The following is a 27559-nucleotide window of genomic DNA, read 5'->3' on the forward strand; positions in this document are numbered from 1 at the left end:
ATGACTGGAGGTTTAAATTGGAGCAATCTTCCACCTCATATCATTGAAGAGATACTTCTTAATTTACCTTTGAGAGACAGAGTGAGAGCTTCTTTGGTCTGCGGAAGATGGCGCCAGTGTTTTTCTCATCCCAGGATGTGGAAAAATCACATTTTTATGTTTTACTGTGCGGATAACCCATCAAGACTCAATACAGCTGTAACCAGATATTACACCTATTACATTCAAAAGTATCGCAAAGTTATGAGGCACATAACGTTGGCATTCGACTTCATTGATTACAAACGAATAGGTATCGCCCATCACAAAGCTGGCTACATAATAGACCAAGTAGCAAAATCTTGTAAGACTTTGGAAAGTTTCACTTTTCGACATAGTGGACGCTATGTGGACCAACCACTTGCAAACAAGATTATTCATCTTTTTGAAAACAAATGTAATTTTGAAGGCTTCGCCCTTGTAAGCTTTGATTGTTATTTTCTTTATTCTAACTTTGACAGAAAAATACTTTCAGTTATGCAAAATTATAAAAACTTGCGCGTTCTAAACCTGCAAAAACTCCTTTGCCCCAGAGCGGAACCTCATGATACGCTACAGGTGGTTAAACACTGCATTTTCCTGGAAGAATTGCATATCCACTTCACCTGTGTTGATGACCAAGTCATTGATGCTCTATTGGAAAGTGGAAGAGCGCCATTTAAATATTTAGCTTTACGCATACAGGTGGTGGAAAGTTGTATCAATTTAGTATCTTGTGAGGCGTGGAAGAGAATGAGGTCAGCCCTTCCAGAGGTAGGAGTTGGGGTTTATGGATCGCAGCTGAGCTTCCAAAATGAACGACAACTGTCTGAGGTTTTGTGCTCTGACATTCCAGTTATATACATGGCAATTTCCGACCACTGTACTATTTTGCTTTTGCGTTATCTGAGCAAAACGTTTCCTTCAACACTCCGTACAATTGATGTAACGCGAAGCACTGATCACATATCGGGTGCTTATTGTCTCTTTTTCTTGGATTTAGTTTACCGTTGTGAAAAACTGAACCAAGTGATATGCTTCACCCACTTGGCAAATTATTGCTCTATAAGAATGGGTGTCAATAAAGCCTCTCGTGTCACCTTTGCTAAGTTCTCTAAAAGCACGCTCATGCGAGATGTGATACTTCCAACTAAATAGGGAAAAACAGTTCTGAAAGACTTGATATTCCAATTAACATTCGTTTGGCATAGAAGAGGCAGGATAGGCAACAAAAGACAACGGAATTAAGATACAAAAAAACTACCGAAAGCAAAGATTTTTGTTTTTGCTTGTTGACTATGCAGGATAATTTTGCAGCATTTTGTTAATGAACTGTAAAAAAATAAAATCCAAACGTTTAGTCTTAAGAAATGCTTTTTGCAAGTCAACCTGTGACTTTCGCCTACCAAAATGTGACCACATACGTATTCTGCGTGGATAGCATTATCGAAGCCAGCAATCGTATTGGATGATTGGAATAGTGATGTTTTTGTTTATTTGTTGATGTGTAGTCTAAGTACAACTGCATTTTATTTGCATAAACTTTGAACAGTTTAACAACTTTTAAACCAACAAAAACCTTTTTTAGTATTGTACTATATGTTATCAAAATCAGTTAACTAACATATAAATGATGTGTATTTGAAAATGTATCAAGTGTCGTTTTATTCGCAAGTCCTACCGCCCACGTACACTTCAGTGTTTGCTTGTGTTGTGAAACTCAATTATACCTAATAATGCTGAATAATTAAAAGCAAATGATATTGATCAGGAAAATTACAAATACAACCCAACTGGAAACCAACTTTTGAAGAAAAGTGAAGGAATTTTATTGTCATTCTTTCCTGGTTACAAAACCAGAGATTTATTATGCAGTTTCCTTTGTTGTTTAGTGATAGACACAATAATAATTGTGATTGGCAGCTGTTTATGAAGCTAAACAAACAAACAAATGCAAAAGTAGATTACATAGTTTTTGCTGTTGTGTGACACCAGCTTGTCGGCAAAGCTTCAATTCATACCAAGCAGATATTTTTCTAGAGTGTAAGTTGCAAGTGGTTGTATTGTTACAGTTTACAGTCAGCAAATCATTCCACCATTTGCAGACGTTCAATCAAAATGAAAGAAAACAAATTTGCTGCTGTACATTAGACTTAGAATGCTTCTTACAGCAGTCATCAAATAATGCAATCGACAGCAGTTGATAAAAACTGTGAGAAATTGGATGATATACTGTATATTGTTGATGGAATTGTACAAGGACGATTTTCTAAACGATGGAAAGTAGAACTGTTCATACAATAATTAAGATTCTTAAAGTAAGTTAAAACAAAGTTCAGAAAATGGCCGCTTTGTGAGCTCGAGTCTCGTAGCTACAGAGTATCCGCAATATAGCAGCCTAAGAAGAAAACTAGTAATACTTCCCAAAATTATGTTTGATAATTAATAGTAATTCAATTTACATGAATTCTCTTATATGAATTATAATATGAACTTTCAAAAATAAATAAAACCATCTCAGACGAAATGTGATCTACGTATCTTAACGTTTTAAGACACTGTACTTGCTGACACTAATACGTTAACACCATTACACCAGAAGATATACCATTCAGTGTATGACGTGCAGTAACTATTTCACATAGTTTCAATTTACTTTCAAACACTTCAAGTTTTGTATTTGAATAGTTCTCCATGGACAATATCAACGAATTTTCCTTGCAAAGTCTGAAAGCGCACTTATAAAAGATTAAGCAAACCGCATGCAGCATTGCAAGCGTGCAAAACTTCTTTTTTTATTGCCAGATTGATTTTGGGTTGTTGCGCGAAGTCAAGAATACTGGTCAATTTAAAACCACCAATGTCGGATTTGCCGGCTGCGTGGCCGAATGGTGAGAACGTCGACGTGACGTTCAAAAGGACGTGGGTTCGACTCCGCTCCAGAGCACAGGGCCGTGTCTCGGCAAAGAAACCTATTGACACGCAAAAATAAGGATAGCAGCTGACTCGAAGACTATATTTTATTTTGCCCACTTTGAGGGTTATTATTATTACAATGGCGCCAGGCCAGTGCAGTTCTATAGAGCTATTCTACGAGGCAAGGTTGAAAATTTGTGTTAACCATCTGACGGGTTATCACGGAAAACAATAGCCTACTACATTGTCAAAGTAAGTAGGCTAAATATCACCAGATAACGAAATTTATTGAAATATTATATTTCTATACATATTGCATATTCACTAATACCTAAAACTTTCCATTTTGCTGATTGTGGAAAATAATGTGGGTAACAGTGATGCGAAAACTATAGCTGGTTTACAAACTCCGGCTCATGAAATGAGACCGCTTTCTTGAGTACCGGTACATTAAGCATTGGAGTCTGCTGTTTGTAGAATCTTGGTCGCAGATAACAACTTAGCCTACTTGTAATGGTGAAAAGAGGATGCACTCTAAAACTGTGGTCTTCCAATATATCAGATTAGATTTTATTCCACCTAACTTGTTTTGCAAGCAAAACGTTTTTCTACCAAGTTTATTTTTTTGAATATTAATAAAATTATATCCTCTATTCAATTTCCTACCTATTTTAGGAAGAAAAAATACAAATCATATCGGCGAAAGTTGATCGATAATGAAGTAAGTTGACCAACGGAAAAAAACATCAAGTTTAATGAGTACAATAAATAGCACGTGGTCTTGCTGGTCTACAGTGTAAACTTTTACTAGAACAATTTATCAAGGAAAAATTTGGATCTCAGATAAATCTTATGGTCCAACAAAGTTGAAAGACGAATCTTTCGGGACATTGTGTCATGCTTCTGAAGACACCCGAAAATGCTAAAATAGGCTGTGTATGGCTTGGTTTGTTCTGCTGTTTTTAATATAGCCTTTACAATGTCATTTTGTACTGAACATTTTTAAAAGCCAACTCAAGTCAATCAATGAAAAAAGAAACTATTCGAAATTTTAATGACCCACTCCACATTAATGCTGTAGCCAGTTTGTTAACTTGGTATGAGCTACCATAGGCAATATGGCCATAGCCTAAAGCAGGGCTACTCAACCAGCGGGCCGCTGTCCGAATCCGGACCTTCTGGGTGTTGATGGTGGACCTTGAGCTTTTGGAAGAATAACGTCATTGCCACGTTTCAGGGCTTCTTTAAACAGATTTCTACTGGGAGAAAGCAATTTTTACTATGATTATTCGAGTTGCTTGGAGGCTTCAACTCCCAGACTCCCCAACACTTTCTCAGAAATCCAATTCGAGTTACCTTTTACCTAAAAATGTGGATTGGTACAGATAGTTTAACTTTCGTGGTTGCGTGTGAAATAACTTATTCATCGGACCGCTAAAAATATTCAATTTGTCAAACTGGACCTTTGTTATGGTTAGTTGAGTAACCCTGGCCTAAAGAATTAGATAATTTTAAAAGGATCTAATCTGAATGGCACAGAAACGGGAATAGTTGCTTCAGACATCATCCATTTTATATTGAACCACATGCCGCAAGCATTGTTAAATTTCATATGAAGGTCGTCGTCGTCTGAGCTTCTGGGGCCGAGGGTCTATCCTTTTACCACCCCAGATTCACGATGTTCCCGGACTACACTGGAAGGCTGCTAGAGAGCAACCAGTCTTTAGTTTCATCATCCATGACGCGCAGACCTTCCACTCCGTTAGGTGGCTTGAAGATGGTACAGTCATTGATGATGTGGTCTGCGGTCTGTTCCTCGGCACCACATTCACAGGAGGAGGAAGAAGCCATTCCCCATTGGTGCATGGTTGAGCGGAAAAGGCCGACGCCCGTACGGAGACGGTTGAGGCGCACCCACGCCTGTCTCTGTAGTGTCAGGCCGATTGGGCGTGTGTCGGCGTCGGGGATGAATGAATGGAGTCTGGTGGTGCTTGACCTCCATTCAGAATTCCATTTATGGTCCGCCCAAGTAGCCGCAGAGATGTCTTGTTCATCAGCTTCGTTGATCAGAAGCCGAGCGGCTGGCACGAATGGGTGTCTTGATTTCAGTCGTCAAAGAGCCTCCACCCGGACGGCACAGCTGCAAGGGGCAATTGATAGCAAGTTCAGACGCCCCACCATTCTGCAGCTCAACATAGAAGGCTACACAACAAGCAAGACCAAAGTTGTGGAGCAGCTTGCCCATACCAACCGGGCACTCGTCATCCTCCTCCAGGAGACCCACTGCACTTCTGCAGATAGGCTAGCCATCCCCAACTACACTCTAGCCGGGTCTACCTTAAGCAGGAAGCACGGCATTGCCACGTTTGTGCATGAGAGCCTGAAGTGGACGTTTGTCGACCAATCTCCAACTGATGCCGAGATTGAGTGGGTGTGCATATGTATCTCAGACTACAACATCGTCAACATCTACAAGCCCCCACCCTCGCGAATATTGCCATCATCCCTTCCAACGTTCCCCTCCCCCAGTCTCTACGCTGGCGACTTCAACTGCCAGCACATCGACTGGGGCTACAACAACACAAGCAGCGACGGAGAATTGCTGGCTGACTGGGCCTCTACAAACCATCTTGCCCTCCTATTCAATCCAAAGGAACCAGCCAGTTTTCACTCCGGCCGCTGGGGAACAGGGACAAACCCTGACTTGGCCTTCGCGAGTGTCGACAGCTCTCTTCCAGACAGACGTGTGCTTGAGAAGTTCCCGCGGTCCCAACACCGGCCGTCTCTCATCACCGCCCCAAAACTTGTGGCTCCCGTCCCGAGTTCACCGGTGAAGCGATGGAACTTCAAAAAAGCCGATTGGAATCAATACAGCCTCCTGACCAATGAGTCTGCTGCAAAGTTACCACCGACTGAAACATGCAACGCAGACGAGGCATACCAGGACTTCTGCAATGCCATAATAACTGCGGCAAAGGCCACAATACCACGTGGCCATCGAACCAGCTATAAACCATGCTGGGACTCTGAGTGTGAAACTCTCTACCGCTCATACCTAGCCGCCACAAGTGGTGCTGCTTCAAACACCGCCGCCACCAGACTACTTGAGCGGCTGGACACAAAGAAGCTTGAGCGGTGGAACGAAGCTGTCCAAACCATCGACTTCTCACACTCAAGCCGCAAAGCATGGAGCATCATCAACAACCTCACTGGGCGCTCAGCAAACTCCCCTCGTCAGTGCCCCGTTTCTGCTAATGCCATCGCTTCCCAGCTAGTGCAGAACGGGGTGTACAAGACAAAGGACCGCAAGGCATCCCGCCTTGTTGCCAAGGAAGTGTCTGCCCTATGGCGAGTGGAAACACCACCAGAAGAAACAATCTCTGGAGACTTCACTCCAGAGGAATTCGCCACCGCCATCCGCCTAGTGAAACCACACAAGTCTCCAGGGCCCGATAAGATCTGCCCTGAGCTTGTGCTCCATGCTGGCCATGCCCTAAAGTCCTGGTTACGTAGATTCCTCTCTTCCTGCCTGCACCACCTCACAATCCCAAAAATCTGGAGAAGAGCTTTAGTAGTTGCGATCCCTAAGCCTCACAAGCCACCAGAGGACCCAAGGAGTTATCGTCCAATATCCCTCCTCTGTGTTCCTTTCAAGATCCTCGAAAGACTGATCTATGCCCGCGTCAACCCAATCATCGACCCGCTCCTTCCAAAAGAGCAAGCTGGGTTTCGGCGCGGAAAATCCACTGTAGATCAGGTCACACTGTTGACCCAAGACATCGAGGACTGCTTTGAGGCAAAAAAGAAGGCCGGCGCTGTCTTTCTAGATCTCACAGCTGCCTACGATACTGTATGGCATCGCGGCCTTACTTACAAGCTGCTTCGCCTGCTTCCTGACCGACATATGGTCCATATGATTATGGAACTTGTCAGGAATCGAAGCTTCACCCTCACTACCGGCAACCCACGGCGAAGCAGACTGAGACGCCTGAAAAACGGCGTCCCACAGGGATCGGTCCTGGCTCCACTTCTTTTCAACATCTACACCCACGACCTGCCAACCACGGTCTCCGCAAAATACGCTTATGCGGACGATCTGGCAATTCTCCACTCCACAAAGTCGTGGGAAAATCTAGAAGACACCTTGAGCCAGGACATGCAAACCATCTCAGCTTATCTCCAGAACTGGCGACTGAAACTCAGCGAAACCAAAACTGTGGCGGCAGCTTTCCACCTACACAATCGGGAAGCTGATCGTGAGCTACATGTTCACAACAACGGAAAACCTCTGTCATATGAAGGTCACGCAGTTAATCAAATACCGAGGATCAATTTTGCAAAATTATTTTATAGTATTTCAAACTGAATACAGAACACAGGAAGCACTTGCTTCAAAGAGTGGGCAAGATGAGGCCATGGAGATGTTAGTCCAGAAATGTCTTATCCAAAATACGTAAGAGAAAAATATTTTTTACATAGTCTAAAAAAGGCGTCTTACACCATGGAAGTAGGCTCCATACACTTATGCAACCCAGTCTACTTCCATATTGCAAGACGTATTTTTAGGGTATATAAAAAAATATTTATAGTACGTATTTTATATAACACTGTTCAGGACTAACATGCCCATGACCTCATCTTGTCCATTACTTTGATGATATTTAGAGTTTATTGCTGTACTGAAAAAACGTTTAAAATCGTCATTGTTAAAAATGGATTTTCTCCAAAACATTTTCAATTGCTGATTACGTCGTCTTTGCAATGATGTTGTCCATCTCTTCAGCAGTTGGGCTGTATTTCGTTATAAAAGACAGAAGGAAGCAAAACACCGAAGAATACTTGTTGGCCGGCAGGTAAGGTTTGACGAGTTTTTTATAATTTCTTTGCGTTTGCATGCAAGATTTCTTTGGCGTTTAGCACTCTGATTGTAAAGCATTGTCTATTGGCCTCTTTACATCAAATAATGTCGATCGGCCGCTTTATATCATCATGGACAGTACGTAGTTTTTATACTTAACTAGTATATTTAAACTAAATTAACATAATGATAATAACACTGGTCAACAAAATGAGAAAAATTTTTTTTGGCAAGACATCTAAGAGTGTTTTCTGGGGTTTTAAATCCAGTAAACTTCATTGCCTTTGTAATAGGTCGATGAGCGCGTATCCTGTCGCGTTTTCTCTGTCTGTTGGGTTCATGTCAGCGGTTCTAATTCTTGGAACTCCATCAGAAATTTACAGATTCGGAACAATGTACATTTGGCAAGTTGAAATGTGTAGCTAAATAGATTTAGTTGAAACAAAACTAATTACAGCACAACGGCAACCGCTTCTTCTTCTTTATCGTGTGTCACACGGCCGTAGCCCAGAGCATCACGCAAGCTCTTGCTCTATCGTTGAACTCAGCTAAATCCTGTGCAGAGCATCTTGCTTTTAGGACAGGGCATTCGAGGAGATGTTGCATCGTTTGCTTCTGTCCACATTTACAACTTGTGCTTCCCAAAGAATATCCCCAGTGTCGCATCAACGTCTTACATCTTCCAATACCAGTTCTTAAGCGGTTGAGACATCGCCTATACTTCCAGCGTTTGCGCTTTGAACGCCTTCTGTGGGAGAAAGCTCCACTGCAACCGCTTATACTTGATTGCATTGGTTGTAAGGCACTCATCCGGTAGTTATATAATTAGTGCCATGTCATTTGCGTTTTGTTTATGGAAATCAATTTGTGGCGTAGACGGAAAGGCATTTTTTTCTTCATGCAAGTGTGGTGCTGAAGAATATAACTTCAAACCTCATCAACAATAATTAAAACATCCTTCATTTGAGAAATGGAGCGAAAAGTTTGCATGTCTTGGGTAATGAGACCAAACAATGAATGCTATCTGATAGATTTCCTGGTTAATCTGGGAAACGTTGCCCATCTATTGTGGAAAAATACGAGACTTTCGGCCTCAGAAGTTTAAATAAAAAAGAACAATCTTATCGAGTGCAAAATTATATAAAAATAAAAAGGTGCGGCCGAGTGATGAGAGCCCTGGAACAACACTTGAAAGGGGGTCGCTTCGACACCTCTGTAGTCCACAGCATGCGGCTGTATCTTTGGCAGGTCACTTAAAGGCATTCCTAAAGGTAGACACTAAGATTGGCTTCCTTGCCTTCCCGTCCAGTTAATTAAATCTTCAACCACCAGACGTAAGGCTGAGTACGACACAAATATATTTAATACATTTATTTATTTTATTTGTATTTGCATCATAATCAAGATGGTCCGTATTACAATAAAAAAAAAAACTTTCAATGATTAACTTTGATACACCACAGTACTTTGTGAATATGTTTGTTTTTTTATATGGAATCTCAAGCTAATCGTTTACTTTCTTGCAGGAGTCTGTTGGGATTTTTAATAATGTCTATTGTAACAGCAGAAATTTACGCTCCAATATTTCACAAGTTGGGCTTGACAAGTGTTTATGAGGTAGGCTGCAGACCATAAAACATTTTACATTCTATTAATAATAGGCTACTGGTTAAAATGCTTTGTTTGTTAAAATGCTTTACTTTGTTAAAATGCTTTGTTTGGTCAATTTTGATGTACGGATGTGAAACCTGGACGCTAACGGCAAAAACCCGAAAAAAGCTTGAAGCTGCAGAAATGTGGTTTTACCGAAGAATTCTTAAAATTCCATGGACAGCTTTTCAAACCAACAGAGCAGTTCTCCAACAGATGGGCCAGGAGCAGCAGATAACGAGATCTATTGAAATGCGGCAGCTGAAGTTCTTGGGTCACATCATAAGGAAAGGCGAACTTGAAGATTTATATTTAAGCAAAAAAATACTAGGAAAACGGTCAAGAGGAGCTCAAAGATTCACATTTTTGCACAATTTTCAACCACATATCAAAAACCCTACTAAAATTTGGCAAGACGCACGAGATCGATCAAACTGGAACATCATTGTACATGGAGGGCTGTATCAGCCATGATACCTACAGAGATAGAATAATACTGGTAATAACGGACGCCCCAAAAACGGTCTTTCTAATAAAGTTCAATGCCCAGCAACCTTTTCTACTTATGGCACACTTATAAAATTTCAAAATTTTGCAACTCACTGCCAACAAAAACGTTTGTAAAGTATAGAAACATAGGGAATAGGATCTTCCTTTTGTTGATTTTTTTTTGTTTTTTGTCACAACATCATTTCGTTTGCACTCTGGCAATAAAAAATAAAGTTGAACTGAAATATGTATCAAAGACTGCTGCTTCACAACAACCAAACCTGGAAGCAATGATAAAATAAAACATTGGTTTCGGCTTCTGTACTGAAGCTACAAAGCATTTTGTCCACTAGTTTATGCTTCAGAGCTTACATTTTATTATGATTTTGTAAATAGAAGACCCTTGTTGCCGTGCAAATAGTGCTTTTTTCAATTTTAAGTGCAAGTAAAGTGTGTGGGCATTTGACAAGGCTGGAACTGCTAGCTTTGTAACAGATTATATCTACTAAATGCCTTTTTGTATCACATTTTATTGTTTCAGTATCTTGATGAACGCTTCAATCGCTTGATCAGAATAGAAAGGACCGTCCTGTACGTGATACAAACTATCTTGTATCATTGTATGTCGGCATTGTAATACTGTATATGCACCTGCCTTGGCACTAAATGCAGGTGATGAATGTGAATTCATAACTTTTGTATCGTCTTCAAGCTCACTTGGAACACTTTGATCAACAGAGAATATTTTAATCAAAAGATTGAAAAGCCTTAATCTATATTATAACAAAAGAAACATGAAAATTGAATATAGGCTGTCATATTATTAAAAAACCTAAGTACGCGGAATCAAAACTCTTGTAAGCTAACATTGTATTTTTTTTTCTAGTGACAGGATTTAATTTGTGGGGAGCTGTGATTTCTACTGGTGTCATCTGCATCTTTTATAGCAGTTTGGTAGGTAAATTGCTTCAAATTCGTTGCTTGTGTTACTTCATTTTAATTTGAAGAGTTCAAACAACACAAGCTATGAACATTACGTCACAAAGCTTAAGCAGATTGTGTCCCCTTGAAAATAGGAATGCTGTTTATTTATTGTGGGAAAAATGAAGATATCTTTTAGGCGTTAAATAGCGGTTCCCTTCTTAAGTGACAAAATTACATGGTAGCCTACTATACAAGTTGCAAACTACTCCAATGTTTCATCAACTAACAATACCAAGTGTAAACAAAGGGAGGTTTGAAAGCTGTGATATGGACGGATGCGTTTCAAGCTGTCATCATGGTAACTGGTTTCCTAAGTGTTATCATCCGAGGAAGCGTTCTGATGGGAGGTTTTGAAAATGTTTGGAAAAGAAGTGAAGAAAGAAGAAGAATTGAATTTTGGAAGTTTGTATTATAAATACGCATTTTATTGTTTTTGTCTATGATTTTAGGTATGGATCTTCACACTGTATTGCTACGTTTAATGGCATTAAGCTAAAATTCTTATGATTTACTGAGTGTTTAATGTTGTCATTTTTGCAATCATCTTAAAAAGATTTGATTTATTTTGAATCATTAACCAACTGACCCATCAACAGAGCTTACATTCTGCAACAGCCAATTACAAGAAGTAAAAGTAACCAAATTGTTATAACTTTTATTCTAGCTAAGTAATGCTTCGCAGTAACAAAGCCATTTGTGTTCAAGATTTGATTTAGACCCCAGAGTACGACATACAGCATGGACAGTTTCAGTGGGAGTAACTGTCATGTTTCTTTCTCTGTATGCAGTGAACCAAGGACAAGTCCAAAGGTACCTCTCCTGTCGTTCTATTGGAGAAGCAAAGAAGTCAGTTGGTTTGACATATTGTCTTTGGTTTCGCTGGTTTGTGCCTAGTAATGACTTGTTTTGTCTCATTTTCACTTATTCTGTGGTCTACAAAAAGTTGTTGATCCAATGCGTTCAAATGTGCTTTTTGTTTATATCCGATATTGAGATTAATAAACATACTAATTATAGAGTTGAAGTGTTGTTACAAAAAACCTCCTGAGAATTCTTTTCTATTTCCAAATATTAAAAGTTTGTAAAACATAATGTACAGTTCGATCTTGTACTTCATAATTATGATATTATTACACTGACAGTGTTGCTTACCATCAGCCAATACTATGGTGCAGTAGTAAGTAAACAATGTTTGATCTTTGAAAGCCTTCATGGCATCATGATTAAAGTACTTATAATAAAGCAAGAAAAGCTATCAATGAGTGTTCACGTTATAACCATTGATACGCAGAGCCATTTTCATAAACATTGGAGGATTGTGGCTTCTGAATATCTTGGCTACGTTATGTGGAGTTACTCTTTATTCTTATTACCAAGATTGTGATCCAATGCTTCTGGGAGTCGTAGAGAAACCAGATCAGGTTTGCTTAACTCTATTTGATATTCGTGATGTTTACTTGAACATGCAATGTCGTTGTACTTCAAGTTTTAGATTGCATAAGTTCACCCTTTTACAAACAGCAGATCTTTTATTTCTAATGCAGTTCTTGCAAAACTCAATAATGTAAATATAGAATGGGACTGTTATCAGGAATTATGATGATTAATATAATCATTAATCTAACGTTAAACATGATTGTATAAATGTAAACGAAGAAATTTGAAAAACATTTCTAGCACAAAGCTATCAGGAATAGAATGTTAAAAAACGTCGCTCACCACTACCCAGGACATTGAGTGGAGTAGTTGCTAAAGGAAAGATGGCCAAGTGAAAGGAACTAGCTGCCTTGCTCTCGTACCGAAAACAAAGTAAAAAAAAAAACTGAACTGTCAGATTACTCAAAAAGACATTATGAGAACAGTGCCGGTCTTTGGGGTGTGCAAACCGTGCGATCGCACAGGGCCCGCAAATTAGGGGGCCCACAATTTACTCTGGAAATGCAGTAATTTTTGTCATTTCCAATGGAAAAAATTCAATTCGATTCACAAGCAAGTACCGTTATCCTTGAAGTCAGTTGTGGCTTTAGGAATTAGCAACAAGAAAACATGGAGACTCAGCTTTATTTCCGAAAAATGCAAGAGAAAACATGATCTTATCCTTTTGCTATGCCACCGGACAGCACCATTTTACAGTTAATATTCATACCCACATTTTTGTTGAACATGCTCTCAGAATGCACCAAATTCAAAGTAATTTTCAAAATTTTCTGGGGGAGGCCCCCCAGACCCCACACCGCTGGGTGTTTTTTCTGCCGGCCGTCAAACCCCCCTCCCCTTTTAAAATACTTAGCTACGTTACTGAATTGGATCATTGTCATTGGGGCCCGCAAAGCACATTCCACACAGGGCCAGAAATACCCTAAGACCGGCACTGATGAGAAACGTGTTCGAGTGAGACAAAGCCAAATCACTCAACTTTCTGCATTGGCTGCTCGATAACGATGCAACCTGTTAAAATTGTGAACTTTTTGTATCAAACTCACTGTCATCTGGGCAGTTGTTTAATCTGTTTGAAACTTTTTTTTGATAAAAACGTGTTGCTGAGTATGAATAACTCCACCTGCTTGGTGCAGAACAGTGGGTCTTACCATTTCTTTGTTGGCACTAATTTAAAATCACCGACCAGTCCTCTCGTCCCGTTCTAGAATGACGAAAAAATATGGATCATCCGAAATCTAGAGTGTGGGGTAACATCTTGTAAGAATTTGAGCTTTTTACCCGATTTTACAACTAACCCCTATGATTTAGCATTCACTCACTGCTTGGGCCCCTTAGTAATGTGACCATTTCTGGTTAAGAATTTTTGGTGGATCTTTCCACTTATTAAGCTGGGCGTTTTAATCACCATCATGTCAATGGTACTGGCAACAGAAACTTTACACTATTTTTTTATACCTCAGTTGCTTCCTTATATGGTTCTCGGCTTCTTCCAAAATTATCCTGGAATGCCTGGAGTGTTCATAGCTTGTGTTTACTCTGGTAGTCTTAGGTGAGTTCATTTGATTAGTCAAGTATGTTATTTGGAGTAGAACTTCAACACAAGTTGAAAGTACAGAATATAGCCTACTTGTCATACCACAGCTAAGCAGTTAAAATTAAATTGTTTGTTTTTTATTTGATGCAGCACTGTCTCAACTGCTATCACTGGAATGGCAAGTGTCACAGTAGAAGACTTTTTAAAACCTAACACTAAATATGAAGAAAGAACCTACACATGGATATCGAGAAGTGCAATGTTTTGCTGAATTTCAGCACATAATCGTAGAAAGGGTTTTCGTAATTGTAACAAAGCAATATCTGAATTGTAAAAAGCAAACTTGTCTACAAATATGTTTAGATAGAGAAGCAACACTTAAGATGTAGCCTATTGATTGAAACAATGTAGCCTATTAATTTTGTGCACACTTGTTTGTTTTCTTCTCTTATTGTCCAATACCACTTCAACATTTATTTAGCATTAAACAGGTCTGATAATTTTTTATGGAGTTGCGTGCATCATATTCTCTTACTTAGTTTCAACGCTTGGTGCAATTCTACAAGCAGCCATCAGTGTCCTGGGTTTGGTCGGTGGACCGCTTGTGGGGTACTGGGGTTGTATACTTTAAGTCTTTTATTTCCATTTGCAAACACATGGGTAAGTTGCTTTTAAGCTACAATAAAGTCCTCTGCATTTCACCTGTGTATAAATAAAGGCAATTCAACAATATTATTATACTCATTTTTCTGACACAAGCCACAGCTTTGATTCCGACAAACGAAAAGTAAAAATGGAAAATGCGAATTGATAAATTATCTGTTTTGTCGGAAATGAAAAACGAGAAAACGTAGCCTACTGAAACACAGTTATAAAGATTTCAATAGCTGAAAATAAACAATAAAAAACTGCGAGAACTATCTGGACATTAACAATTATAAAATTCTTTACTGAAGCAATTTTAAATATTAAGGTCTGTTTTGTTCAGCAAACAAAATAAAGTCTTGTTTTGTTGAAAAAAGCGTTTTAGCAGTACTGGAAATGTAAATAATATATCTTTAACTTAAAAGCTATTCAACTTTGATCTTTGTTTTATTATTGATCTTTTTAATTTAGAGCGCATTTGTTGGAATCAACGTTGGTATTTCCACTTGACAGTGGCACAAGCATTTACTCCATGTCAGTAGTAAGAGATGTGGTTCCATTGCCTCGTGTATTGACGGAAGTGGTACAGACGGGTATTGCCATAGGTAGGGTACAGACGGAAGTGGTACAGACGGGTATTGCCATAGGTAGGGTATTGACGGAAGTGGTATCACCACAGACAGGGTATTGACAAATTATATAGGTATATTCGGCGCGTGACATCACTCTATGATAGTATTGGTTTATTAAATTTGAGAAATAATAATTGTTTTTGAAATACGCTGTTAAGTAACTAGGATATTAAAATATAAATTTCATTTTGTCAAAACTAATGAAGTCGTTTTGTTCTACACAGCTGGTGGTGGTTAGACGTAAAACTCGTTGTAAGTCGTTCTAAGGTTTAAAATCCAATAAGCAGTTTTGTTGTGGATGCACGAACTCAACCTGCTTCCTGTATAATGATATCTTCAGAATAGCCCAGTAAGGTCTAAAGTCCAGTAAGCAAAGGCTGGCAGAAGAATTATTTACGGTTTCTAAAGTATTGAGAGTGAGAGCTTGTAAATGATGTGATTTTAACTATTTTTCATCTTCGCTTCGAAGTACTGTCATAATTATTATTCCAATACAAGTCCTAAACACACCTAAAGCATATACTTGAAGATCATAAAGGTTTATTAACGTTATTTATATTTCTTGCTCAACAAACATAAAATATCAACCTCACAAAATATTAGCTAATGTAGTGTTGCTGATTTAAACTGCAGATCTTTTGGTTCTAGGCATATAGAGCATCACGATTTAAATGCCATAAACAAATGTTTGTTTTTTTTTCTCGTACCATACGTAGTGGGAGCTGATCGCGTTTAAGTTAGCAAACTGTCTGTATGTATATGTTTTGTATATGTTCTGTATGTGTCTGTATGTTTTGTTAATTTTTTATCGGTTTGGTTGCAGCCATGTTTTTTCGTGAAGCTGTTTGCTTGCAGGAGTGGAGTTTTCACTATTGAATCTGATGGATAGGTCTATTGGTTCGATTCCAGGTCTTTCCGAATACTGTGTTGCATTCTTATGGGGAGTGGATCTTTCGAGTTTCATAACTTGTCATTGATTGGTGGGATCTTTTGGTGATTTTATTGGTATATGAGGTTTCACTGTTGTTTGGAATGTTTAGGTTGATTGAACATTTCGTTGTACTTTGATGAATCTTTTAATCAGTGGAATGGTTTTAGTTCATTGTAAGGCAAAACCCATGACTTGACCAAAAAAACTTAATAAATACTGCATTTAATCATCTTGAACACTAATAAATATTGCATTTTATCATCTTTTCGGTTTATGTTGGTTTCAGTAAACCTTTATTTCACCAGGTCTTCGTTTCGCTGTAACAGCGGCGTCAGCTAAAACTTTATGGTAAGGTTTGATAAATGTAACTAGCCTGCAGTAATAGCTTGGTCAAAACAACGTAACTTTAGGCTTATCATGCAGGAATAAATTTTACATTTTTATTTTAGATGATGCTAATACCAGCTAAACAATCAACATTTCTTTTAAACAACGAGAACACCCAAATGAACAGCTATAGAACAAATTGTTGCAACATATACTTCTACAATCTGAGGACTGGAAAAAAAATCAACAAACCTAGCGCAATCTACATCACAAATTGTTACCTTAAGACAAGCATAAAAAAATACAAACTCCAGCAGAATATGACACCTGCTGATAAAAACACACAAACAAATATCCAAACACAGATTTTAACGTTACAAATTTTGCAACACGTAATGACACCTGCTGATAAAAACATACAAACAAATCTCCAAACACAGATTTTAACGTTACAAATTATGCAACAGAAACTTGTGATATTTTGTAATAGTTTTTTAAGCTTGTAAAAATAAAATTGCAATTTGTTGAAAATATTTTTTAAGTTTGTAAAGGAAAACTTAAGTTTGTCACTTAACATAATTTTTCATGTGTATGTTTTCATGTGTTAAACTTTCAGATTATAATTTGTTAAAACTATTTTTTTATGTTCAGTTTGTAAGTTATGGAACTTAAACGTTTGTTAAAACTAATTTTCAGTAGTAAATTATGGAACATAAAGTTTGCACCTCGTTAGTTAATGTTTTTTTTTAATTTATCAATCATACAAACTGAAAGTTTGTAGCTTGTTAAAAATATTTTTGGTTGTTGGTTTGTGCAATTAAAAGTTTGTGATTTGTTAAAACTATTTTTCAGTTTAATAAAAGTTGAGTTTGTGATTAATTTTCGTGTTTATGTTATTAGAATAAAACTTCTAGTTTACGATTTGTCAAAACTACTTTTTAGTTTGTAAAACAAAACTTAACTATTTTTTTATTTAAAATAATTTTTCGTGTGTATCTTATTAGAATAAAACTTTATGATTTATTAAAATTATTTTTTTTTAGTTTTGTAAGTTGCAGAACTAACATTTTTAATTTCTTATTTTTTTTCGTGCTAATGTTTTAAAAAAAGTTTTAGTTTACAGTTTGTTGAAATAATTTTGTTTTCAGTTTTAAATTATGGAACTTAAAAGTTTGTAGTTTGTTAAAAGTATTTTTTAGTTGTTGGTTTTTGCAATGAAAAGTTTATGATTTATTAAAATTATTTTTTTTCAGTTTTGTAAGTTACAGAACTAACATTTTTTAATTTCTTAAAATAGTGTTGTTGTTTTTTTTTTGTGTTAATGTTTTAAAAAGTTTTAGTGTACAGTTTGTTGAAATAATTTTTTTTTATTTCTCTCAAGAATAATACATCCGCTTATTTATTCTTTTCTTTTTAAGATGAAGTATTTCCAGCAACCATAAGCTTACTCCCAGCAACCTTAAGCGTATTTCCAGCAACTTAAAGCACACTTATGATTTGCAAACTCTTAAATTGTTTTTATAATCTTAATCTAAAAATCATAAAACACTTTGGATGTGTCTCATGAGACTTTTAAATGACAACACTGTTTACTTAGGGTTTCACCTCCATTCGGTTCTGAAGGTTTTATTGTTGAGCTGTTGGATCCGTGATCGATCCCACGCTTACATTTATAAAACGGATTAGTGTCTTGTTTATACTATAGTCACAAGTATTTTTTTTTCACATTTTCAACCCCTGTTATTTTTGTTAAACACACGCATGGTTTACTTTGTAGATGATAAAATTTTATACTAGTAGCCTAGTTTTATGAAGCATATTACTTTAAGTGATTTATATTTTCTACCTGCTACAACTACAATTTAATTTCACATTCATTCTTAGCGATTTAAAGATTACTTATGTATATTCTTCCTATTCCATAAGTACAATTCATCTGTAAAGATAATAATTATCTATAACTAACTGTTTTGAAATAACAACACATTATTTTTGAATCGTGGTAAGTTGTATTGCATAAATCAGTCTTAATGCTGTTTTATTAAAAACGTCTTTGGTAGGCTTCATATGCGTTGCATTTTACAAACTCCAGAACCACTCCACAAGATTGTTTAAGAAACAGAAGAAGTCACGGAGTTGCATTGTTTTGATGAAATGCTTTGACGGGTAAAAATTTTGTAGTATTGACGTAAATTTACCATTCAAGGGTTGGTAGTTTATAAGTTTATAACACAAGATTCACTTTAGTTATAACTTAAGATTCACTTTAGTTTCCTTGTTGACTTGCATAAATAACTAATCAATGTTGGTTTATGAACTTTCATAACAGGTTGCTGTTTCGTTAGGGTTCTTCAGTTTTATAACGCTCAGTGCTTAAACTGTTTTGTAATTATATCTTACCTAATATGTAACCTCTAACAAATATACCAAACTATTTTATCACATTGAAAGATGTTTTTCTAGTAACCCATTGTTTTATACGTTCTATATGCCTCTAACTTTATGTAATGATTTTTCCACATCTACTTATAACCTAATTTCAGTGAGGTAGGTATATTTAAGCCAACAACTTTCTATGAGTATCAATCCACAACTAAATTTTTTCACTTCAATTCATTGCTGGGTGAAAGCACACAAGCAGATCTCGGAAACAAAAGATTATTTTATACCAGTCCTAATACATTGTCTTGTATTACATCCAAACTTCAAAATTTATCTGTTACACTGATTGATTTGTATAAAAACGAACCCATAGTTCCTTAATTCCTATCAAATTCGTCTAACGAAGTGGATCTTACAACTTAATCGCTTCCCTTAATTGGATGACACCCTTTAATAAACTGCTAGCATCTCCTGTTTGAAAAGCTTAGGCACCTGCTATAGCACATAATTTCATGATCACGAGTTTTCACAGTTGAATTATGACTTTAAACGTCTTTGTTTTATCATAGTCAAAACATTTTTTAAATGAAATTGCAATAAACTGTTTTATGTTGTTTAAAACAGACGTAATATAACAATTTTTAGTTTGGTCATGCGTACTGAACACTAAGTTAAGGTGTTGATCTTAAGAACCAATGAACTAAAGTCCGCGTGGGATCGAAATCCCACATCTAGTATTTCAATTTTTGGGTTAATGTTTAGCACTTAATTCTGTTTGTTTTGTTTCTTAACCTCACGTCAGTTGCTTGTACACACGGTTGTGGTTTTTCTTAATCACAACAAGATTCACTTTTTCACATAAAAAACATAGAAATCTAAAAATTTGCCAATAAGTCCCTTTTGTTTGCTCAGATTCCAACATAAATAGATGAAAAATCGCTTTACCTTTGATCTATTTTACTATTTTCTGACAAACAATCAGGTTTTAGCAACACTTTTGCAACAACTTATTAGGTTTTTACGTGTTTTCTAGCTACAATCTACTTATCACGAGTTTACTTATAATAAAAACGGTGGATAAAAATAAAGAAACTCAAGTTAGAATGATGTAACCTTCGTGATTTGCGATAATTTTGTGCCTACAAAATGTCAATTTTGAAACTGAATCAAAGTTAAACACATATAACGAATAACATTTTACTTGTTTGTATACAGAAATACCAAAAGTATTAATTATTTCCAACCATATAACGCCATCCATTCGTTTAGAATCGACATAACCCATTTTTTAAAACAAGTCTGAACACGATTTATATGAAATTAGCGGTTTATTTTAAATCGATTACAATATCGTTTCAAATTGATTTTGTGGCAAAAATGTTTATTTATTTACATCATGTAAAAGTACGATTTTTTTTTTTCATTGTGATATTGTTTGGTAAATTTTTGTTAATATCTCCACCTCTTGTGTAACTTTAAGTGTTTTACAAGATCTAAACAAAAATCAAGCAGTCTGATACATTTCATGGTAACTTTTGAACAGGTCTAAACCGGTTTTGATGAAAATATGCTTGAAAACACATGATGATGCTTTATTAAATGATCCACGTTTATCACCACGAGCCAAACCAGTTGCAATAATTTTGTTTCACAACATCAAAAAACTTTGTGTTCGTAGATTTTAACAATTGTTTGGTCTGTAATCGACTTTACCGGTTTGTTTACCATCAACTTACGTTTAAACATAAAAAAATTACTTGAACGTTCTACTTGGATACATACTGTAGTACCATAGCATTTACGCATGATGATTACTTTTAACAACTGCAAACCAATGACGCCAATTTATTCAACAGACCCATTAAGCAAAGATTTGTTTATCATTATCCGCAACTATTTCTATTGTCTTTTCACCATTGAATCAGTTCCTCAGACTTTCTTTTGTCGTATGTTGTGTAATGTTTAATTCTTAAAAATATGTTATTTGAACAATTTTCCGCTTTTCTGCTTATCCTCATCTCAAACAGATTGCTTGTGAAGACCGTATATTTTAATAGTTTCCATATTTTAGTAAAGATTTCCATGTTTCATTTAACTCTTTTATCTTACCCCTACATCTAAACTTATTGTTTAGTTCCTCTTGAACTGTCTTTTGGTCACATGTTCCTGGTGCTTCATCTTTATTACCTTATCTCACTTAGAATACACTGGTTTGTGGTTAGTCTATGTAATACCGACATATACACTTGGTATTAATTATTACTTCCAGACAGTAGATTCATCCTCTTTATCTTCACTTAATCTTACAGTACAACGGCTTTAATCTCTTCCAAACTCCTCTTCTTTAGTCTTTCTCTGATCTTATTGGCTCAAAACGTAATAAGTTCACCAACTAGTCTTTCTGTTTTTACATATCCATGGTATTTTACCGCCACTCGTGTGTTTTTCAGATATAAATCCAAAGGTAAAGCTTTAATTTTGTGTAACATTTTCAAAATAACGTCAAACGATTTTTTAAGACATGTACAAAATATCATAAAATTGTGTTTGAACTTAGAAACAAATAGAAAAAAAATGTATATCTACGTAATACTTTTCACTAAACACAGATGCAAAATTGTTAAATCACTCAGTTTTGATGATCACTATCTGTTACACAACAACAATCTATCTTTTGCTTGAGTAAACTTTTTTTTTTTTCTTTTTTAGATAAGTCACAATATCTGTACACACCTTTCCACAGTGATTGTCTACCAAAGTGGTGCTCCTTCCACAACAGCACTTGTTCGAAATATTTGTGGTGACGTACTTGTATTTAATATGATTGTGATATGCTAACTGTAAGCTATCAAACAAAATCTAAGACACTGTAAAATATATACTAAACGAATGGATGGCGTTATATGGTTGGAAATAATTAATACTTTTGGTATTTCTGTATACAAACAAGTAAAATGTTATTCGTTATATGTGTTTAACTTTGATTCAGTTTCAAAATTGACATTTTGTAGGCACAAAATTATCGCAAATCACGAAGGTTACATCATTCTAACTTGAGTTTCTTTATTTTTATCCACCGTTTTTATTATAAGTAAACTCGTGATAAGTAGATTGTAGCTAGAAAACACGTAAAAACCTAATAAGTTGTTGCAAAAGTGTTGCTAAAACCTGATTGTTTGTCAGAAAATAGTAAAATAGATCAAAGGTAAAGCGATTTTTCATCTATTTATGTTGGAATCTGAGCAAACAAAAGGGACTTATTGGCAAATTTTTAGATTTCTATGTTTTTTATGTGAAAAAGTGAATCTTGTTGTGATTAAGAAAAACCACAACCGTGTGTACAAGCAACTGACGTGAGGTTAAGAAACAAAACAAACAGAATTAAGTGCTAAACATTAACCCAAAAATTGAAATACTAGATGTGGGATTTCGATCCCACGCGGACTTTAGTTCATTGGTTCTTAAGATCAACACCTTAACTTAGTGTTCAGTACGCATGACCAAACTAAAAATTGTTATATTACGTCTGTTTTAAACAACATAAAACAGTTTATTGCAATTTCATTTAAAAAATGTTTTGACTATGATAAAACAAAGACGTTTAAAGTCATAATTCAACTGTGAAAACTCGTGATCATGAAATTATGTGCTATAGCAGGTGCCTAAGCTTTTCAAACAGGAGATGCTAGCAGTTTATTAAAGGGTGTCATCCAATTAAGGGAAGCGATTAAGTTGTAAGATCCACTTCGTTAGACGAATTTGATAGGAATTAAGGAACTATGGGTTCGTTTTTATACAAATCAATCAGTGTAACAGATAAATTTTGAAGTTTGGATGTAATACAAGACAATGTATTAGGACTGGTATAAAATAATCTTTTGTTTCCGAGATCTGCTTGTGTGCTTTCACCCAGCAATGAATTGAAGTGAAAAAATTTAGTTGTGGATTGATACTCATAGAAAGTTGTTGGCTTAAATATACCTACCTCACTGAAATTAGGTTATAAGTAGATGTGGAAAAATCATTACATAAAGTTAGAGGCATATAGAACGTATAAAACAATGGGTTACTAGAAAAACATCTTTCAATGTGATAAAATAGTTTGGTATATTTGTTAGAGGTTACATATTAGGTAAGATATAATTACAAAACAGTTTAAGCACTGAGCGTTATAAAACTGAAGAACCCTAACGAAACAGCAACCTGTTATGAAAGTTCATAAACCAACATTGATTAGTTATTTATGCAAGTCAACAAGGAAACTAAAGTGAATCTTAAGTTATAACTAAAGTGAATCTTGTGTTATAAACTTATAAACTACCAACCCTTGAATGGTAAATTTACGTCAATACTACAAAATTTTTACCCGTCAAAGCATTTCATCAAAACAATGCAACTCCGTGACTTCTTCTGTTTCTTAAACAATCTTGTGGAGTGGTTCTGGAGTTTGTAAAATGCAACGCATATGAAGCCTACCAAAGACGTTTTTAATAAAACAGCATTAAGACTGATTTATGCAATACAACTTACCACGATTCAAAAATAATGTGTTGTTATTTCAAAACAGTTAGTTATAGATAATTATTATCTTTACAGATGAATTGTACTTATGGAATAGGAAGAATATACATAAGTAATCTTTAAATCGCTAAGAATGAATGTGAAATTAAATTGTAGTTGTAGCAGGTAGAAAATATAAATCACTTAAAGTAATATGCTTCATAAAACTAGGCTACTAGTATAAAATTTTATCATCTACAAAGTAAACCATGCGTGTGTTTAACAAAAATAACAGGGGTTGAAAATGTGAAAAAAAAATACTTGTGACTATAGTATAAACAAGACACTAATCCGTTTTATAAATGTAAGCGTGGGATCGATCACGGATCCAACAGCTCAACAATAAAACCTTCAGAACCGAATGGAGGTGAAACCCTAAGTAAACAGTGTTGTCATTTAAAAGTCTCATGAGACACATCCAAAGTGTTTTATGATTTTTAGATTAAGATTATAAAAACAATTTAAGAGTTTGCAAATCATAAGTGTGCTTTAAGTTGCTGGAAATACGCTTAAGGTTGCTGGGAGTAAGCTTATGGTTGCTGGAAATACTTCATCTTAAAAAGAAAAGAATAAATAAGCGGATGTATTATTCTTGAGAGAAATAAAAAAAAATTATTTCAACAAACTGTACACTAAAACTTTTTAAAACATTAACACAAAAAAAAAACAACAACACTATTTTAAGAAATTAAAAAATGTTAGTTCTGTAACTTACAAAACTGAAAAAAAATAATTTTAATAAATCATAAACTTTTCATTGCAAAAACCAACAACTAAAAAATACTTTTAACAAACTACAAACTTTTAAGTTCCATAATTTAAAACTGAAAACAAAATTATTTCAACAAACTGTAAACTAAAACTTTTTTTAAAACATTAGCACGAAAAAAAATAAGAAATTAAAAATGTTAGTTCTGCAACTTACAAAACTAAAAAAAAATAATTTTAATAAATCATAAAGTTTTATTCTAATAAGATACACACGAAAAATTATTTTAAATAAAAAAATAGTTAAGTTTTGTTTTACAAACTAAAAAGTAGTTTTGACAAATCGTAAACTAGAAGTTTTATTCTAATAACATAAACACGAAAATTAATCACAAACTCAACTTTTATTAAACTGAAAAATAGTTTTAACAAATCACAAACTTTTAATTGCACAAACCAACAACCAAAAATATTTTTAACAAGCTACAAACTTTCAGTTTGTATGATTGATAAATTAAAAAAAAACATTAACTAACGAGGTGCAAACTTTATGTTCCATAATTTACTACTGAAAATTAGTTTTAACAAACGTTTAAGTTCCATAACTTACAAACTGAACATAAAAAAATAGTTTTAACAAATTATAATCTGAAAGTTTAACACATGAAAACATACACATGAAAAATTATGTTAAGTGACAAACTTAAGTTTTCCTTTACAAACTTAAAAAATATTTTCAACAAATTGCAATTTTATTTTTACAAGCTTAAAAAACTATTACAAAATATCACAAGTTTCTGTTGCATAATTTGTAACGTTAAAATCTGTGTTTGGAGATTTGTTTGTATGTTTTTATCAGCAGGTGTCATTACGTGTTGCAAAATTTGTAACGTTAAAATCTGTGTTTGGATATTTGTTTGTGTGTTTTTATCAGCAGGTGTCATATTCTGCTGGAGTTTGTATTTTTTTATGCTTGTCTTAAGGTAACAATTTGTGATGTAGATTGCGCTAGGTTTGTTGATTTTTTTTCCAGTCCTCAGATTGTAGAAGTATATGTTGCAACAATTTGTTCTATAGCTGTTCATTTGGGTGTTCTCGTTGTTTAAAAGAAATGTTGATTGTTTAGCTGGTATTAGCATCATCTAAAATAAAAATGTAAAATTTATTCCTGCATGATAAGCCTAAAGTTACGTTGTTTTGACCAAGCTATTACTGCAGGCTAGTTACATTTATCAAACCTTACCATAAAGTTTTAGCTGACGCCGCTGTTACAGCGAAACGAAGACCTGGTGAAATAAAGGTTTACTGAAACCAACATAAACCGAAAAGATGATAAAATGCAATATTTATTAGTGTTCAAGATGATTAAATGCAGTATTTATTAAGTTTTTTTGGTCAAGTCATGGGTTTTGCCTTACAATGAACTAAAACCATTCCACTGATTAAAAGATTCATCAAAGTACAACGAAATGTTCAATCAACCTAAACATTCCAAACAACAGTGAAACCTCATATACCAATAAAATCACCAAAAGATCCCACCAATCAATGACAAGTTATGAAACTCGAAAGATCCACTCCCCATAAGAATGCAACACAGTATTCGGAAAGACCTGGAATCGAACCAATAGACCTATCCATCAGATTCAATAGTGAAAACTCCACTCCTGCAAGCAAACAGCTTCACGAAAAAACATGGCTGCAACCAAACCGATAAAAAATTAACAAAACATACAGACACATACAGAACATATACAAAACATATACATACAGGCAGTTTGCTAACTTAAACGCGATCAGCTCCCACTACGTATGGTACGAGAAAAAAAAACAAACATTTGTTTATGGCATTTAAATCGTGATGCTCTATATGCCTAGAACCAAAAGATCCCACCAATCAATGACAAGTTATGAAACTTGAAAGATCCACTCCCCATAAGAATGCAACACAGTATTCGGAAAGACCTGGAATCGAACCAATAGACCTATCCATCAGATTCAATAGTGAAAACTCCACTCCTGCAAGCAAACAGCTTCACGAAAAAACATGGCTGCAACCAAACCTATAAAAAATTAACAAAACATACAGACACATACAGAACATATACAAAACATATACATACAGACAGTTTGCTAACTTAAACGCGATCAGCTCCCACTACGTATTGTACGAGAAAAAAAAACAAACATTTGTTTATGGCATTTAAATCGTGATGCTCTATATACCTAGAACCAAAAGATCCCACCAATCAATGACAAGTTATGAAACTCGAAAGATCCACTCCCCATAAGAATGCAACACAGTATTCGGAAAGACCTGGAATCGAACCAATAGACCTATCCATCAGATTTAATAGTGAAAACTCCACTCCTGCAAGCAAACAGCTTAGCGAAAAAACATGGCTGCAACCAAACCGATAAAAAATTAACAAAACATACAGACACATACAGAACATATACAAAACAAATACATACAGACAGTTTGCTAACTTAAACGCGATCAGCTCCCACTACGTATTGTACGAAAAGAAAAACAAACATTCGTTTATGGTATTTAAATCGTGTTGCTCTATATGCCTAGAACCAAAAGATCTGCAGTTTAAATCAGCAACACTACATTAGCTAATATTTTGTGAGGTTGATATTTTATGTTTGTTGAGCAAGAAATATAAATAACGTTAATAAACCTTTATGATCTTCAAGTATATGCTTTAGGTGTGTTTAGGACTTGTATTGGAATAATAATTATGACAGTACTTCGAAGCGAAGATGAAAAATAGTTAAAATCACATCATTTACAAGCTCTCACTCTCAATACTTTAGAAACCGTAAATAATTCTTCTGCCAGCCTTTGCTTACTGGACTTTAGACCTTACTGGGCTATTCTGAAGATATCATTATACAGGAAGCAGGTTGAGTTCGTGCATCCACAACAAAACTGCTTATTGGATTTTAAACCTTAGAACGACTTACAACGAGTTTTACGTCTAACCACCACCAGCTGTGTAGAACAAAACGACTTCATTAGTTTTGACAAAATGAAATTTATATTTTAATATCCTAGTTACTTAACAGCGTATTTCAAAAACAATTATTATTTCTCAAATTTAATAAACCAATACTATCATAGAGTGATGTCACGCGCCGAATATACCTATATAATTTGTCAATACCCTGTCTGTGGTGATACCACTTCCGTCAATACCCTACCTATGGCAATACCCGTCTGTACCACTTCCGTCTGTACCCTACCTATGGCAATACCCGTCTGTACCACTTCCGTCAATACACGAGGCAATGGAACCACATCTCTTACTACTCATGTCCTACATGTTGTATTCACCGTTTGGATTTTTATGGACTGTTGTGGTCGGACTTACCGTTAGCTTAATAACAGGTAAGAAAAAGTCCTAAACCGCATTTACAGTTTATTGTACACTAACACAATAAACAAATAAAATCTAACAACCAGAAGGCATTTAACA

At 35.4% G+C, this 27559-nt stretch overlaps 1 pseudogene; it reads left to right on the forward strand.

Annotated features, from left to right (window-relative positions):
• The window catches only part of LOC145776201 (sodium-coupled monocarboxylate transporter 1-like), a 28310-nt pseudogene continuing 751 nt past the window's right edge, over positions 1-27559 (forward strand).

Source organism: Aplidium turbinatum, chromosome 8 (genome assembly GCF_918807975.1).
Source record: "Aplidium turbinatum chromosome 8, kaAplTurb1.1, whole genome shotgun sequence".
Classification (NCBI taxonomy): domain Eukaryota; kingdom Metazoa; phylum Chordata; class Ascidiacea; order Aplousobranchia; family Polyclinidae; genus Aplidium; species Aplidium turbinatum.